Here is a 9,900-nt window from a genome sequence, read left to right as displayed (position 1 = left end):
TGGAGGTCCACGAAGCCTCCAAAAGACTCCTAAGAGACGAAAGGCCAGGGTTCCAGTTCCGGCTCCAGAACCGGCCTACAAGGCCATGGATCCGGCTCCAGAACTGGCCCATGCAGCCATGGTCCCTGCTACAGAACCGGCCCACACAGCCATGGTCCCAGCCCTAGTTCCGGCCCCAGTAGCCATGGTTCCAACTCCAGTTTCGGCTCCAGGACTGGCTCTCCGGCCGACGCCAGCTCCCTGTGTCCTGTCGGCGTACCGGCCGACTCCAGCACCTCGTCTCCTGTTGGCTCTCCAGCCGACGCCAGCTCCCCGAGTCCTGTCGGCGTACCGGCCAGCGCTAGCTCCCAGAGGCCTGTCGGCGTACCGGCCGACTCCAGCTCCTCGTCTCCTGTCGGCTCGCCAGCTCCCCGTGTCCTGTCGGCGTACCGACCGACACAAGTCCCCTCTCGAGTCTCTTCTCAAGTCCCCTCTCGAGTCCCCTCTCGAGTCCCTGTTCAAGTCCCCTCTCCAGTCTCCTCTCAAGTCCCTTCTCGAGTCCCCTCTCAATTCACCTCTCGAGTTCCCTCTCAAGTTCCTACCCGAGTCCCCTCTCCAGTTCCTACCCGAGTCCCCTCTCCAGTTCCTACCCGAGTCCCCTCTCCAGTTCCTACCCGAGTCCCCTCTCGAGACCACTCTCAATTCACCTCTCGAGTTCCCTCTCAAGTCCCCTTACAAGTCAACTCTCGAGTTCCCTCTCAAGTTCCTACCCGAGTCCCCTCTCAAGTTCCTACCCGAGTCCCCTGTCAAGTTCCTACCCGAGTCCCCTCTCCAGACCACTCAAGTTTCCTCTCGGGTCCCCTCTCGAGTCTCCGATCAAGTCCCTACTCAAGTCCCTACTCAAGTGCCGTTGGAGGTTCCGCTGGGGATCCTGCCAGCACCTTGTCCTGTCCCGTTGGAGGCCCCGCCGACTACTCTCCTGCCGGGGGTCCTGCCAACCCTGTGTCCTGTCCCGTTGGAGGCCCCGCCGACTACTCTCCTGCCGGGGGTCCTGCCAACCCTTTGTCCTGTCTCGTTGGAGGTCCCGCCGACTACTCTCCTGCCGGGGGGTCCTGCCAACCCTGTGTCCTGTCCCGTTGGAGGCCCCGCCGACTACTCTGCTGCCGGGGGTCCTGCCAACCCTTTGTCCTGTCTCGTTGGAGGTCCTGCCGTCTACTCTCCTGCCGGGGGTCCTGCCAATCCTATGTCCTGTGCCGTTGGAGGCCCCGCCGACTACCTACTCTCCTGCCGGGGCTCCTGCCAACCCTGTGTCCTGTGCCGTTGGAGGCCCCCGCCGACTACTCTTCTACCGGGGGTCCTGCCAATCCTATGTCCTGTGCCGTTGGAGGCCCCGCCGACTACTCTCCTGCCGGGGCTCCTGCCAACCCTGTGTCCTGTGCCGTTGGAGGCCCCGCCGACTACTCTTCTACCGGTGGTCCTGCCAACTCCTTGTCCTCTTCCGTGGGGAATCTTGCCGACACCTGTTCCACCGGCTCTGGTTTCTGTCCGGTCAACACCTGCTCCTGCCCGGTCCCCTGAGAGCTGTGGTATTCGCCCCTCCTCGAACTCTGCCTTGCCCCCGGGCCGTCCGCCAGAATACCCCTTTTTAAACTCTGCCTTGCCCCCGGGCGGTGCGCCCGAGAACCCCTCCTTGAACTCTGCCTTGCCCCCGGGCCGTCCGCCCGAGATCCCTTCCTGGTCCTCTGCTGTGCTCCTGGGCGGTCAGCTCAGTCCTTTCCTCCTGACCCCCTCCACCCACCCTGGTGGCCTAGTGATTTGAATAACTGTACAGGCTTGCATCTATCTTGTACTCCAATACTAACCGCACAATATTTTCTGACATTGAGCTGTACAAATATAACACTGTGCAGGCGTGCAACATTCTGCTGCAGTAGAAGCACCAGGCCCGGTTCCAGAACAAAATGACTCAGGGTGCATCTGAGATTAGAGAGGATGCAGTGGTAAAGTGCTATTTTTATAAGTAGGGAGTGGACCTAACACCCTCTAGGGCAGGCCTATTCAAATGGCGGCCCGCAGGCCAGATGCGGCCCAGAACCAACTCCCGAGTGGCCCAGCCTCCTGTGGCCAAATTCCTACACTAGTACAGACCATGAACGCAACACTCCGCGTTGCATAGAAACCACCAAACCACAACGCAACACCTTTTTTGAAAGTGCATCTAGTGGTGCTAGTAACGGTGGTCCTATGATGGCAACTCCAAAACATGTCTCTCTCAACTCTGAAGCGTAAACAGAGACAAAACCGTCATTGATCTTGTGGAGCAGATGCGCGCATTCCAAGTCAAGCTGGACCTTTTCGCGAACGACTTGAGTACGGGTCGGATGCTGCATTTTCTGACGCTCCTCAAACACATCACATCCCCGGCACAAATCACGGATGTGATGACAGATTTCATTGCGAGGTTGAAAGAGAACTTTTGCCGGTCGATTGGATGGACTTGCTCTGCCCACAGAGGTGATGGGCTTTGCCAGAGACCCCTTCACTGTTGCAATAGAGGGGGACGTATCAACCAGAGCAAAGGAAGTGGTCCCCTCCACCGACGAGGGGAAATTTACCCTGGAACTTATGCATTCATCCGTAACCATGGCACAAGAGTAGCGCAAAGTTTTGGAGTGATGTCAAAAAACAGCAGTTCCCTAACGTTCAGAAAGTAGCGATCTGTGTGCTCAGTATGTTTGGATCAACATACAAATGTGAATCAAGCTTTTCACACATGAACTCAATAAAAAGTAGCACTCGCTGCTCCCTGACTGACAGCACTCTTCACCAATGTCTTAGGATTGCATTGACATCCTATGAGCCAAAAATCACTGCTCTTGTTCAAAACAAAACATTTCACTTCTCCCATTGAGAAAGTCAGCGATGACAAATCACAAATGAGGTGATAGTAAGCACCTAGTTTACTATACTTAGACGTGTAGTCACTGTAGTGTAGTATTCATTTATATGTTAGTTGCCCTTATCCCTTGTTATGGGTTTGTGCACTGAAGGGTTTGACAGTTCTTTTTGTATTCATTTAAATGCACTTTGTAATGTGTCTGGTCAAATGTGATCAAAACAATGTGATTTTTGTTTTTACTTGAAAAGTGAAAAAATAGTAGGCCTATTGCTAGAGTACTACCTCTTTTTGTTACATTGGAGCTCTTTAACTGTTTGTTAATGCACTTTTTGATGTGCATGTGTCATATGCATCCAATGTTGTAAGTGAGGACATTTATTAAGACTGCTATTATTGTATTCAGTTAAATGCACTTTGTGATGTGCCTGGTTAAAAAAAATAACCTGAATATTTGACTTCTAAAGCAAACAAATGTAATGCTACAACTGTGCACTTTTTTTTTAATGCACTTTGAGATGCCTCAGATTCTGTTAAATTAATGCAAATTTGTTGTGTTTTTATGCACTTTTTGACGTACCTTTGTTAGATGAACAATGAATACAAATTGCATGTTTTTCATCGCAGTAATATGTGTTGGTTTAAAATGTGTCATTTACAGAATAATTCTGTCTTTACTCCTAAATATTTAAACATTTTCTGTGTGTTGACATTTACGATCAGCCCTGCTCCTTATCTTCCGTAAGGAATGTGATAATGCAGTCGTATGTTGATACTCTGAGTCCTGACTCTCCATTGCTGCAGAAGTTTCCCTTACAGTCATTAACCGCTGTTTACAGGGCGCTGAATGTCTGGCCCAGCTGAATTTTTTAGTTATAAAATCTGGCCCAACTGAATGTGTAATTGAATAGCCCTGCTCTAGGGGGTCCTCATCTCCTCTAGGAGGGTCCTCACCTCCTCTAGGGGGGTCCGGGGGCATGCTCCCCCGTGAATAATTTTTTTTAAATATTGAAGTTAAAAGCATCAAACTGGTGCACTTTGAGAGCAAAATTAAGAGATCTATGTGCTCTTTGCTTGATTCATGCCTTCCCAGTCCCTTATCACGTAGCCTATAAGAGCATGGCGCCAGTTGTTGTAGCCAGTTGTGGTGAAGGCATCTGACTTACTTGAACCGAAATGTCTACATGCATAGCAGAAGATGGCATCTTTTTTACATGAATATTCCAGCCAATCTCTGTTTTGAAACCATGAGCTGCAAAATGAATAGCTTACAGGCGAGTTGGGCACTTTTTTAAATAAACCTTGGCAGGCTCTGTTTTGCCGAGGTCCTCTGGCACATGCGGGCCGCTGAGGGGTGGCGGTGTTTGGGGCAACAAAGACGGCTGCGGCTGCTCCGTCTCTGTGGGCGAGGCGGGCAAAGCCGGCGAGTCGGGCGTTATTGTCCACGACAGTGGCCGCGGGTAACGTAATGTCCCCATGATCTGAACTTATTACCTGCAGTAGATGCAGTGTTACTGCTAGCGATAAGAGCTGGTTGTTTTAACAATTTTCTGATGTCCATCATTGACACTGATAGCTTTGTAAGAACCTTGCAGATGACGAACGTGCAGCGGCACAGGTCACACGCACCTGACATAATACGTTACTTACCGTTTAAATTGACCAAATAAATGCAGCAATGTTATTTAACCACAATTCCAATTTATTTTATTTCAACTAAATTCTTCTTATTATTATTATTACTACTATTATTATTATTATATATGTAATATTTTTCACTTTTTTTTTTTTTCACTTTTCATTTTTCAAATGAGGGTGCATAACGACTCAACTGAGGGTGCAATGCACCCTTATGCACCCCCGTAGAACAGCCTACTACCAGGTAAATACACACTTCTACTTGTATAAAACTGACCTAATACGATTAATACTTCATAAAATACTGCAGATCCTTTATCTTACCTCTTTCTAATCTACACACATACAAGTATTTAACTGAAGTTACACAACAGTGCTGTTGTTGATACAGAGTTGGAGTTTATTCACACGTCACATACTACAGTGGGTAATGTTTTCAAGAAACATTGAACAGTGCTGCCACATGTGATACAGGAAAAAAAGAAAAGACACTGAACCCTTTCTTTGCCATTATATACAAATAGTTGCTACAAAAGTATACATTAGGCTTACTAATAAGACAACTCAGATCTGAAGCTACACAGGAATCTGCTGCCAAAGTGCATTTTTTTTTTAAAAAGGACCAAATTAATAGAATCACCCTTTTTTTGTTGCATTTTAGTAGAGTATCAAAAGAAATGCCTTTTAAAATAGGATGCAACCAACACTAGTTTCTTAACCTGAATTGATAATAGACCATAATCAATTTAAACAGAACAGATTAATGTTTGCATTCTTATACCATTTTGTACAATAATTATAATGAATAAGTTCAAACAAACTAAAACTTACAGCTGATTAATAACGGTATCTAACTTGAGTTTTTATTATATCAAAAACCTGTTGAAATGCTGTTATTTTTACTGTCCCCCAAAAGCGCGTCGGCAGCGTCCAGGAATGCTTCTTTCACAACTTCGCCGTCTTTGAAAGACTTCATGTGTTTCGCAAGAACGTGACTGACACGATAAGATGCTCTGGTAGCAGCCTTGCTCTTGTTGTTGGGCCTGGTGAAAATGGGCTGCTGTGCATTTAGCTGTCCTTTCAGGCCCCTCCCCTTTTGGGAGCGTAGGGCAGAATTAGGAGGGAATTCCGTCTCGTAGCGTTTGTGCACTGTTTTGAAATGCCGCTCCTAAATTAGGCTACCCTTCTTCGATAAAGCCACGCTCGCATTGCAGATGAGACAGATGGACTTTGAATTGGAATAGATACAAAAATAATCATCCTCCCACTCGGATTGAAAATTATATATTTTGGGCTTTTTTGCTTCTGCCATAATTGCGGTCTTGTGTGTCTTGACTGTCACTCCTGTTGACGGTTGACACGGTTGACACGGACAACCTCAGCGAAATAGTACCCACTGCCCACCAGCCACGCCCCGACACATGGGGTCACGCCGGCCAATCACAAAGCTTTGATGCGTTCAAGTGCATTATTCTGGCACAGGAAGATTATGTTATAGGACATTAACGATAAAACAGAATATTGTTGTTCTAATTTTAGACACATCTCGCGATCGACTGGGAATCTCCCCGCGATCGACCCGGTCGATTGCGATCGACTGGTTGGGCAACCCTGCGCTAGGCCATATGGGACATGTTCTTTGTCTTTTTTCTAAATTTCTTGAGATACTATACTATGACTTTTTTTCAAAATGTTTGACACACTATTTCACATGTGTCAAACTCAAGGCCCGGGGGCCAAATCAGGCCCTTGGTGGATTTAATTTCGGCCCGCAGGATCACTTCTAATTACTATTAGATCTGGCCCGCCGGTATATTGCACGCAGACCTTCACTCAATCCTGAGGATTTCCTCAGCTCAGAGCCTGACCCCAAACATTGATGAACTTGCACCCAAGATGAGATGCCAAGTATTTGGCTTAAACTAGCATCACAGAGCAGCAAACTGAGTTTAAATGGATGTTTCCTTCTGCACTTTTTTCCTTGCGACAACATGGCATGTTTGTTTTTTTCTTTGAGGGAAATTGTTTTTTTGAAGCTGTTGTTGGCCTGTGTAAAAATGTAATCATAAGAAATGACTCTGGAGAAGCTGCAGATAGAGCCATAAGAAATTAATGCAACTGATTATTTAATGTTTAATGTTGTTTTTATAGGCAATAATTTAAGCTTTGTTAGTTCCAGGCTTAATATGTGCAATAACTTCATTTCAATAAGTTTTGCAATAAACATTGAACCAATCCGGCCCTCGAGTACCGATATTTTTATTTTGGCCCACTCTGTTTGAGTTTGACACCTCTGCACTAGATTATGACATTTTTCACATTTTTGGATATACTCTACTATGACGTTTTTTTTCACATTGGACATATTCTACTATGACTTTTTTCAATTTTTCGACTCACTCTTTTCCATTTCTTTAAAACAGCTTATACTTTGATTATTTTTCCCATAAAAACTGTTCCCATACCGGGAGTTGAACCCAGGCCGCCTGGTTGAAAACCAGGAATCCTAACCACTAGACCCGGGGTCGGCAACAGGCGGACCGCGGTCCGGATCCGGACCCAGACGCCGACCTATACGGACCCGGACCTATAATCAATACATTAATAGGGGATTTAAATGTTGACGGGGCGATTCTATTTTAACCGCTGCCGACATGGGGCAAAAGAGACGAGTGAGCGATACAGGGAGAGAAACACAGAAGAAGAGATATGAGAGCGCGGCAGAGAGAAGCGGAGAGGAAAGTGAGTGAAGAGAATAATTAGCGATACAGGGAGAGAAGCGGAGAGGAGAGTGAACAGGCGTGTTAGCGGCAGACAGAGAGACACAAATAATTACACATGGCGCTCTCCAAGAAGAGGAAAGTGGACAGTGAGAACAGAGCTTTTAACCCTGAGTGGACGGACTCATTCATGTTCATCCTGCCCACTGGGAGCACAGAACCAGTGTGTCTCATTTGTTCAGAGACCGTGGAGCTCATTAAAAGTGCCAAAACGCCACTATGAGCACAAAGTGTTTGACCAAACATTCCCTCTCAAGTCAGAACTGAGGTCACAAAAAATAAATATCGTTCCAGCTCAGGCTAACCAATGAGCACCTGCATGTGTGTATGAGAATGGCCCTGACACCATTTCAGCCCAGATTTAAACTCAAGCTCAATTCTCGCACTGAACAGAACAAAGTGAGTGAGGGTCTGCAATATAGGAGGGAAAGAAAGAGAAACTTTAAAACTGTTCAATTGTTATGATGTTTAAAGACTGATATTGTTCTATAATCGTCTGAAACTGTTAAGTCATGATGTGAAACGGTTAACAAAGAAAAATATAAACTCAAGCTGCTGCTACACTTTATTTATCTAAAATTAAGCACTTTTAAGATGCACACTTTTTCAAAAGCTATTTTATTTATTTTCTCTATTTTATTTTTAAATGCAGCCTGAGAGGAACATTACACATATCCACAGTATTTTACTGTATATTTGTATAGTTCAATGTTAATTGACAATAAATATTGTTGTTTATGAATTGTACTTTCTGTATTTGATTGGCAGTGAGTTGTTGTTTACATGCAGACGTTGATAAAGCTACAGGCTACTTCAATATAATTCATAAAGCAAGTTAGACATTTTGATGTTCCTTGACCTTTGAATGGTGAGATTTTCTCTCACTGGACCTCGTTGAATTTTAGTTGAATACCCCTGCACTAGACCATATGGGACATGATTTCTTTCTTTTTTCCAAATTTGTTAAGATACTATGACTTCTTTTCAATTTTTTCGACACTAGATTATGAGTTTTTTCACATTTTTGGATATACTCTACTATGACTTTTCTCAATTTTTCAACTCACTCTTTTCCATTTATTTAAAACTGCTTATACTTGGATTATTTTTCCCATATGAAAGCTGTTCCCATACCAGGAGTTGAACCAGGAGTTGACTTTTTTTCAAATGTTTCGACATGATTTACTATGACGTTTTTTACATTTTTGGACATACTCATACTATGACGTTTTTTCCAATTTATCACAGAGTATACTATGACTTTTTTTTCTTCTTTCGACTCACTCTTTTCCATTTCTTTAAAACTGCTTATACTTTGATTATTTTTGCCATACAAAACTGTGAAAAAGGTAATAGTATAAAATGGCAAAAATATTTAAAAAATACATAAAAGATATCCCATATGGTCTATCCGTCTGGATTCCTGGTTTTCACCCAGGCAGCCTGGGTTCAACTCCCGGTATGGGAACAGGTTTTATATGGGAAAAATAATCAAAGTATAAGCAGTTTTAAAGAAATGGAAAAGAGTGAGTAAAAAAAAATTAAAATAAGTCATAGGATACAAGCGGCCGAGATGGGTTTTCTCCGCAGGGTGGCTGGTGTCTCCCTTAGTGATAAGGTGAGAAGTCCGGTCATCAGGGAGGGACTCGGAGTTGAGCCGCCGCTCCTCCTTCGCGTCGAAAGGAGCCAGTTGAGGTGGTTCGGGCACCTAGTTAGGATGCCACCTGGGCGCCTCCCTAGGGAGGTGTTCCAGGCACGTCCAGCTGGGAAGAGACCAAGGGGTAGACCTAGGACCAGGTGGAGGGATTATATCTCTTCGCTGGCCTGGGAGCGCCTTGGGATCCCCCAGTCAGAGCTGGTTGATGTCGCCAGGGAAAAGAAAGTTTGGGGCTCTCTGCTGGAACTGCTACCCCCGCGACCCAACCACGGATAAGCGGGAGAAGATGGATGGATGGATGGATGGATAGTATACTCTGTTATAGAATTGGAAAAAACGTCATAGTAGAGTATGTCCAAAAATGTGAAAAACGTCATAGTAAATCAGTATAAGCTGTTTTAAATAAATGGAAAGGCAAGTTTATTTATATAGCACCTTTCAACACAAGGCAATTCAAAGTGCTTTACAAAAATGAAAGACATTAAGAGCATTAAGAAACATATTATAAAATGATATCTAGAAACACTCGTTTAAAAGCAATGATATACAATTACATTTAAAAACACTCATTTAAAAGCAAAGATAATAAAAGTTACAGTGCAGTTTAAGATATGAATAAATCAATTAAAAGCAGCGACAAAAAGAAAAGTCTTCAGCCTGGATTTAAAAGTAGTCAGAGTTGCATCGGACCTGCAGGTTTCTGGGAGTTTGTTCCAGATATTTGGAGCATAATAACTGAACGCTGCTTTACCATGTTTAGTTCTGACTCTGGGGACAGAAAGCTGTCCAGTCCCTGAAGACCTGAGAGATCTGGATGGTTCATAATTTAGCAGGAGGTCAGAAATGTATTTTGGGCCTAAACCATTCAGTGCTTTATAAACCAGCAGCAGTATTTTTAAATATATTCTTTGACACACAGGAAGCCAATGTAAAGACTTCAGAACAGGAAT

Source organism: Gymnodraco acuticeps, unplaced genomic scaffold, assembly GCF_902827175.1.
Source record: "Gymnodraco acuticeps unplaced genomic scaffold, fGymAcu1.1, whole genome shotgun sequence".
Classification (NCBI taxonomy): domain Eukaryota; kingdom Metazoa; phylum Chordata; class Actinopteri; order Perciformes; family Bathydraconidae; genus Gymnodraco; species Gymnodraco acuticeps.
This window is presented reverse-complemented; position numbering follows the sequence as displayed.